Source organism: Pipistrellus kuhlii, unplaced genomic scaffold (genome assembly GCF_014108245.1).
Source record: "Pipistrellus kuhlii isolate mPipKuh1 unplaced genomic scaffold, mPipKuh1.p scaffold_m20_p_30, whole genome shotgun sequence".
Taxonomy (NCBI): domain Eukaryota; kingdom Metazoa; phylum Chordata; class Mammalia; order Chiroptera; family Vespertilionidae; genus Pipistrellus; species Pipistrellus kuhlii.
The window spans coordinates 1,252,659-1,261,271 of NW_023425530.1; the positions used below are offsets into that span (position 1 = coordinate 1,252,659).

The 8,613-nt window shown below is 53.5% G+C and overlaps 1 non-coding gene across 1 annotated transcript; it reads left to right on the forward strand.

The window, feature by feature from the left end:
• Positions 1–8,150: 8,150 nt before the first annotated feature.
• Positions 8,151–8,314, forward strand: LOC118731460. The gene has a single exon (XR_004991873.1). It is a non-coding gene; the product is annotated as a U1 spliceosomal RNA (small nuclear RNA).
• Positions 8,315–8,613: the final 299 nt, after the last annotated feature.

Sequence of the window (8,613 nt, forward strand, 5' to 3'; positions counted from 1 at the left end):
AGGACATTTGAGCCCTCGCCAGTTTGGCTTAGTGGGTAGCGTTGGTCTGCGGACCGAACGTCCCAGGTTCATTCCGGTCGGGGTTCAGGGCATGTGCCTAGGATGCAGGCTCCTCCCCAGCTGGGGCCCTGGTCCGCAAGTGCAGGAGGCAACCAACTGATGAGCATTGATATTTCTTTCTGTCTGTTCCTCTCTCTCTCAAAATCAATGGGAAAATATCCTTGTGTGCAAATTTAAAAAGAAGAATTTTAAAAAAGGACATTTGGTTATGGGGTACATTTGGTATAGTGTGTGTGTAGGGGGAAGGTGGGTTTATCCTGTGGCTCAGGATAAACGGGGTGTGCCGTCCAGGGCACTCTTTTGCCCACAACCTGTGTGGCATGTGGAAACAGACCACAGCCCCCACGTGAACCCTGAGGACACAGGGACGATGTGTGGTTCCCAGAGGCCAGCACACAGGTTTAACGCCCAACACTGACTTTTATTTTTGCTGAATAAAAGAATGAACAACAGGCAGTGTCGCGAATAAATTTTCACAAGCCGCTGCTGACCTCTAGGACTCGGCATCTCCTGGGAACGCCACATCCAGATGCCCCAGAACCTTGGTTGGGAGCTATCACAGTTGCAACCCGGGAGGGAAAACGGCCGGGTTACGATGTTAACAGGCGGGAGTCCCAGCCAATGACAAAAGCAGGCTGTGTAGCTGCAGCCAATGCTGGAGGCTGGAGCAACGACGGTGTCGGAAGTGCAAGGGACGGCGGGGAAGTCCAGTAAACAGCAGCCCTAGCTGATTCCTGGTACGTGTGAGAGGAGTGGGGGACAAAGATATCGGAGCGAAAAGTTTTAGATGTTGGATGTCTAGGGCTTTATACCCAGGGCGGCATATGATATATCGGAACTCCGGCCGAGGTGACCCTCTCTCATTGGAACCTTGTTTTCTAGTCTAACGGCCTCCAATCACCTTCCGCGAGAGGTGGGCTTGCGCGAAACTTTTCCCGGGGTTTACCCAATCACAGGCGGGGGGCTGGAGGGGGGTGGGGAAAGGGCGGAGCTTGGAATATTTGTCCAATCACTTCCCATTATTGGGTTTCCGAAAGAAATTATCCAATCACCTCCCTTGGGGGCGGGGCTTCTTTAAAAGCTTGTTCCCTCACCTTTTTTCACCGTCGGGGGCGGGACTCTGATAAGCCCCGCCCCTCATTGGATCTTAGCCTATTGCGTTCCTGGAAAGGGTTAAGCTTTGCTAAATAAACTCTTTGTCTTCAGGGGCCCCTCAGTTTCTCTTCCCAAGTCTGTTGGGGGAAAACCAGTACTAACCAGCACTCCTGGGTGGAGAGGGTCTTGCAAGGCGGGATTCGGCCTTTGGAAGAGAGAGCTCTGGAATTCTGAGTGCCTGTCCTCACCCCACAGGAGAATGTGTGCTCCCTGAAGGCAATGAGCTCTCAGGCCTGCGAGTAAGTCCAAGATGTCAGGATCGACAGCCTGGAGCCTCGGTTTGAAGTCGAGTTGATGTTCTCTCCTGTGACTCAGTGCCTTCATCTTTTAAACACCTAGGTTAGGACCCCAGCCCAGCCTTTTCACATTCCAGCGCAGGGTCCCTGAGCATGCAACTGGGGGCCATCTATTTCTATAATTTACCATCAGATACTTGCGCGCCATGCTGATCATACCCTCACAAGTGGACGGGTTATATCCATTCAGATGAGGAAACGGAGGCCCAGAGAGGATATGCTATGGCTAGAGAGTGGAAGAGTCAGACCCAGGCTCCTGGCTCTGTGACCCATGCTCCTAATTGCTGTACTACCCTGTCTCCCCCAGAGTCAGGTCCCCAGGTCTGAATCCTGGCTCTGCAGTTCATGCTCTGTGACTGAGTTTCCTCTGTGAAAAGGATGCCTCACTCTCTGTCTCACTCTCTGTCTCACGGAGACTTTGAAAGCCGTAAAAAGTGTTCTATGTGGTGCCTGGCACCCAGTAGGTGCTCAGAAACACAAAGTGCTTTGTTTTCTGATTATCTGATGTAGTTATTTTTCATAATCCAAACCATTTCAGGCTCCTGTGCAGGAAGTTTGAATTCAGCAAGTCTGAGGCTGCTGTCCTTAGAGAGGCCAGGTTACAAGGTGGGACGTTGGCTGGCATCTGGGAACTTGAATTTCAGGATGGTTTCCACTGTCCCTTATAAGAGTGGTTCCCTGGGCTTACACTGTTTGCACAAACAGTTACGCTGAGCACCTGCTCTCCTCCTGGAGTCTGGGATCTTGGTCCGTGCTGGGCAGAGTGCCTGCATGACCAGTCCCCACTGAGAACTCTGGGTGCTGGTCTCCGTGAGCTTCTCCAGGAGACTCTTCACACCTGTGGTGACTACTCCTTGCTGGGGGAATTGAGCACGTCCTGTGTGACTCCACTGGGAGAAGGCTCTGGAAGTTTGCCTGATCTTCCTGAACCTGTCCCCCATGCCTTTTCCCTTTCCTGACTTTCCTCTGTAACTTTTTGCTGTGATAGATAGTAGCCGTGTGTATGGCCATATGCTGAACGCCAGCAGTTCTATGAAATCATTGATCCCAGCAGTGGTCTTGGGGACCCTGGCACGGCTCCCCAAAGACCAGCAGGCAGTACATGGTGCGATTAATGGTCCTCTTCAACATGAGGTCCGTGCCCCCACGTGGCCCCCCACAGCAGTTGTGGATCCGATGTCTGGAGCCCAGGGAGTGGCTCATCCCTGCTAATCAGACCAGGTCCCCAGTCCTGGCTCAGACATCGTCACAGAGAGAAAGTGACGGCTCCGAGCCCTGCCCTCCTAGAGCTCCCAGCCCGGGCCTCCTGCCTCGAGACCTTGATCTGTGATAGTGAAAGTGTGAGCACAGAAATGGGGCCCTGTACATACATTCCCTTCCACCAGCAGCACTGACTGTTCCTGCCTCAGGACCTTTGCACAAGCCGTTCCCTCTGCCCAGAAAGAACGCCCTTCCTTTTGCTCTCTCGTGACTCCTCTTCACCCGTGAGGTCTTGGATCAAATCTCACTTCCTCAGAGAGCTCCTCTTGAACCCCCATCCAGCCCATCCATCATTTCCCCTCTTGTCTTTTGCACCACTTCTGAATGATCATATGTTACCAGTTCCAAGCCTCATGTTTTTTCACATTTTAGCATAATTTGAAATCAGGTCCCCTAATAATCAAAGATACCTTGGTTCAGTGAATTTTAGTGCATGTTTACATATTGATCTGTTAATTTTCTATTTCTTTTTTTTTTTTTTTTTTGTCACTCAGCAGTCATTTCTTAGGCACTTGCTGTGTGCCAAGGCCTAGGCTGGATACCAGGGATGCTCGGGGATCAAGACTGACAAATCCCTGACCCCCTGCAGCCCACAGTCTGATGGGGAGTGGAGATAATAAACACGTGCTCAGGCGCATTCACAACAGCTGTGTGAGGGCACATACACCCCTCACGGAGAGCGCCTGGGTAGGAAAGGGAGAGCTTAGCTGGGGCGGTCCAGGAAATGCCAGTGGAGCTGGGGTCTGTGGCTGAAGGGTGTCATGAGCCGCGGGAACTGCAAGGACAAAAACCCAGACGTGGGACCAAATGGGGGCGGGGGGTGGTGGTTACAGGGTTGGTGGAGGCCGCATGCTGGGTGGGGAAGCACAGGCTGAGCAGGAGGGGCTGAGGCAGGGCAGTGGCGGGAGTTCTGCCTCGTTCCCTGTGGCCTCCCTCCTGGTAGACCCTTCCCTCCTGAAGGTCCAAGAGCCCCCAGTTCACCTTGCCCCCGGAAACAAAGGTTTGGGGGAGGTATCTATAGCAGCATTATTTATTTATTTATTTAAAGTTTCCTTTACTTGTAATTCAGCCCATGCCTACTCTCCTAACACTACTTCCAATTTCCACAGTGCTTTTTAAGGTGGAATGTTATGTCATTTTTTTTTTTACATACATATTTCTTTTTTTTTTAAATATATTTTATTGATTTTGTACAGAGAGGAAGGGAGAGGGATAGAGAGCCAGAAACATCGATGAGTGAGAAACATCTATCAGCTGCCTCCTGCACACCCCCTAACTGGGGATATGCCAGCAACCAAAGTACATGCCCTTGACCAGAATCGAACCTGGGACCCTTCAGTCTGCAAGCCGACACTTTATCCACTGAGCCAAACCAGTTTTGGCAAGCAGCATTATTTATAAAGACATAAAAACTGGAAATAACCTAGATGTACAATAATAGGAGATTCTATGAGCAAGCTGTGTGCAGTGGAATATTACATAGCCAACAACATTTGTGTGCACATCATGTGTGGATGGCTGCTTCCACTCTCCAGTGGCAGAGTTGAGCAGTTACAACTGATACGCCATGGCCTCAAAGCCAACATGTTTAAAGAGAAACTTTGCTGACCCTTAGGGTCACCCAACTCAGCTGCCCATGGCCTCTAGGGGTGAGTGGCCAAGAAATCCCTTTCCCAGTGTCTAAGCTCACACTGTCCCCACCACTCTGCTGGCTGCGCTCATCTCTAGCTGGTTCCTTCTCCTCAGTGTGACCCAGTGGGGCCCCCTGAGATTTAACGAGTAATGACGTCAGCTAACGTTGTGCAGCACTCAGCATGGGCCACGCCTTGTGCTAAGCTCATTATTCAAACTCACTTGTTTAGTTACCCAATGCAACTATATTAATCCACTTGCTCATTCAAAAAATATTTATTGAGCATCTACTATATGCCCAGCTCTGTTTTAGGTGCTACAGCAAGTGAAGAAAAAGTCTCCACTCATAAAGGTGACGTTCTTGTTGGGAGATGGGGGATAAGAGAGTAAACATATCTAAATAGAATCATGAAATAAAAATAAGTGAGTACTAGAGGTGGAGATAAAACAGGGTAAGAAAGTTCTAAGAGTGCTAGCTGGTTTGGCTCAGTGGATAGAGTGTCGGCCTGTGGACTAAAGGGTCTTCCATTCAATTCCAATCAAGGTCACATGCCTGGGTTGCGAGCTCAAACCCCAGTAGGGAGTGTGCGGGAGGCAGCTGATCAATGATTCTCTCTCATTATTGATGTTTCTCTCTCTCTCTCCCTCTCCCTTCCTCTCTGAAATAAATAAAAGTATATATTTTTTTAAAGTTCTGAGAGGGTGCCTTAAGGAGGTGTATTTTCTGCCTGTTTCTCCCTGTATGAGTTATCTAGTGCTGCAAAACAGATGACCCAAATTAGCAGCTAAAAACCACAGGAATTGGATGTGGTTTTGCTGGGTTCCCTGCTTCAGGGTCTCTCCTGGCTGTAATTGAGATGTCAGCCAGGGCTGGGGTCTCCCCTGAAGGCCCGATTGGTACAGGTCTGCTTCCAGGCTTCCTCATGTGGTTGCCCCCGTTCCTTCCCACGGACCTACCACTGGCTTTTTAAGGCCAGCAGAGGAGGAAGTCTCCTGGCAGTGACAACAGCTTTGCAGGTTCCACTGATGGGAAGCGAGCCTCGGGTCCCAGCCTCGTGCAGGGGAGGCGATTGCACACAGGTGTGTCCATCAGGAGGTCACTGGGGGCTGCCAGAACCCCCCCCCCCCATCCACAGTGAGCTTTGCAAGGGCAGGTGTCATGTTGATGAGTATGTCCCCAGCACCTAAGACCATCCAGGCACTTAGTAAATGTTTGTAGCCTGACTGAGTGGGTGTCTCCCAGTTCATAGTGAGGGAATCGAGGTGTGTGTGTGTGTGTGTGTGTGTGTGTGTGTGTGTGTGTGTGGAGGCGGCCTTGGTTCTGCCTGCGCTCCGCCACCACTCGCCAGTCCTCCACCTGCCGCTGGTGGTGTTTCATTCATTTTTCATTTCCCTCCAGGCTTTTACGCTTCTTTCTCCCTGTGATCTGGGAGCAGTTTTGCTCTTGACCTCCAGTTCCCTTGTGGGGCTTCCCAGGACCGAGTGAGCAGAGGAACAGCCACACATTTGGGATCTGTCGAGTGTGCAGACCCTCCTGGGCCTCTGCCTGTCCCCCCTCCCCCCTCCCCTCTCCTTCTCCCTCCTCCCCTGGAGCCACCACACACCGTTATCTGGAGGCTCCCCTCCCCCACCGCCGCCGACAGCCGAGCGCGGCCTGTCATCCGGTTCCTGGAGCTGTCAGGCTTCATCCAGGATCTCCATCAGCTTCCCGGGAACTGCTGGCTGAGCACAGCGTGGCCGCCCTTCCCCGGAGCCCACCCCGCCTGAGCCTGCGCTGCACGGCGAGCGAGGGGCTGCTGGCACCTCAGGCAGGACTGCCCCCACCCCCTCCACAGCCCACCCCGAGCCGCTGCCGCCCCCTCCACAGAGGAGGGGACGCCCAGGGCTCAGCCAGCGGAGCTTGGGGCCGGGTGTAGAACTGTAAGGCTCTGCCTGGCCGGCTGGTCAGAGCGCCGTCCTGTACACCCAGTGGTGGCAGGTTGATCCCTGCGGGCACACACCAGGGTGCTGGGTCACTCCCCGGGTGGGGCACGTGCGGGCCGGTGCTCCAGGTTTCTCTGTCCCTCCCTCCCTCTCTTCAGATAAAAATACCGCAAGGCGCCACGGCTCCTTTGGTCACCGTGCTCTGCTGCCGGGGAGCCCGGGCGCTGGGCTGTGTCACAATCAGACTGGGGACTCGGGACAGGGCTGTGCCTCTCCTATCAGACTGGGCCCTGCAGGAAGCTTTGTCTCCTCCCTTACATGGGACCCTTGAAAGAAAGGGCATCTTCGAAACCGGTTTGGCTCAATGGATAGAGCATCGGCCTGCGGACTGAAAGGTCCCGGGTTCGATTCCGGTCAAGGGCATGTACCTTGGTTGCGGGCACATCCCCAGTAGGGGGTGTGCAAGAGGCAGCTGATCGATGACTCTCATCGATGTTTCTAACTCTCTATCTCTCTCCCTTCCTCTCTGTACAAAATCAATAAAATATATTTAAAAAAAAAAAAAGAAAGAAAGAAAGAAAGAAAGGGCATCTTTCTCCCCTCAGAGGGAGCGTCAAAGGGCGGGACAGGCTCACGTCTCCATCCTGGCAGCAACCGTGCCTCTGCCATCAGCTGAGAAGCCCCTGGAGTCAGAGCCGCGCCTCCCCCACCACACCGGGTGCCTCCGGGGGGAGGACCACGCCTCCCTGTCAGACAGAGCCTGTGAAGGCATGCAGGCATGCACATACCGACCACGTCTCTCCCCTCAGGCTGCGATAAGAAAGGCAGGACTGTCTAGGAGCTTCTGGGAGCGAAGGTAGTCTCCCCTGTCAGACCAGGAGCTCCTAAAGCAGGGCCACGCCCCCTCCATCACATCAGCAGGGAAACACCCCTGCCTGTCCCTGCTGTCCTGCTGCTTTGGCTCCCACCCCCATCCAGACTCCATCCAGCGGGGAACAGAGGGGCAGGCACCGCCCCCAGCCACTCCCCACCCCCCAGCTCCTTCCTGAGGTCCCAGCCACTCTCAGCACACAGCCAGCACCTCCTCCGTCGGCCCTGGACTAGCACTCAGCCCCGGGCCTGAAGCACCACGTGGGTGAGCCTTGAGGACATGCTGCTCAGTGAGAGGAGCCAGAGCGTGACCCCACTGATGTGAAAGGTCCGGAACAGGCACACCCACAGAGACAGGCAGGGGGTTCGTGGGTGCCATGGGATATAGATTTGGGGAGAATAAAAGGTTACTGCTGAATTTGGGGTGATAAAATGTTCAGGAACTAGATAGTGGTGAGGGTGACACAATCCTCTGAACATACTGAAATACACACTTTACACGGGTCAATTGTAGGGTATGTGAATTATATCTTTTTTTTAAGTTGCCCACTTGCCAAAACCGCTTTGGCTCAGTGGATAGAGCGTCGGCCTGCGGATTGAAGGGTCCCAGATTCGATTCCAGGGGGGGGGGGGGGCATGTACCTTGGTTGCGGGCACCTCCCCAGTAGGGGGCGTGCGGGAGGCAGCTGATCGATGTCTCTCTCTCATCGATGTTTCTGACTCCCTATGTGACTCCCTTCCTCTCTGTGGAAATTCAATAAAATATATATATTTTTAAAGTTGCCCACTCTCCCTGGCCCGTGTGGCTCAGTGAGTTGCCCCTTAGGTCCCTCGTCAGGGCACAGGCTTAGACCACGCTGGGGGAGGGCAGGAGGCAGCGGACTGACGTTGCTACTCGCACATCGATGTTTCTTTCTAAAAATAATCCTTTGAAAATAAAAAGTGCCCCAGACAATACTTACCTGGCAGGAGAGACACCAAGATCACGAAAGTGGTTTTCCCAGGGCCAGGCTTACCCATTGCACTCCGGATGTGCTGACCCCTGCGAGTTCCCCAAATGCGGGAAACTGGACTGCGTAATTTGTGGTAGCGGGGGACTGCGTTCGCGCTCTCCCCTTTAAAAAAAAAATGCCCCAAACAATGCCAGGCAGTAAGTGCTCAGCAGAGGTGAGCTGTTCCATGCCCACTGAAAAGATGGGACGATCCAAATCACTGCCCAAGGTGGTGCTGGGGGGAGGGAGGACCCCGGGCCACCCACCTTCCGCCTTTGTCCACGAAGTGCCCCCTCCAAGCACCGCTGCAAGGCTCCCGGGTCTCCAACCAGAAAGCCAAAACCCAGGGGGTTACGTGGCTGTACAGGTCATACCTCAAGGTCAGGACTCCCAGCCCGGCTCTCCCGTCCACCTCCTCCAGCTCT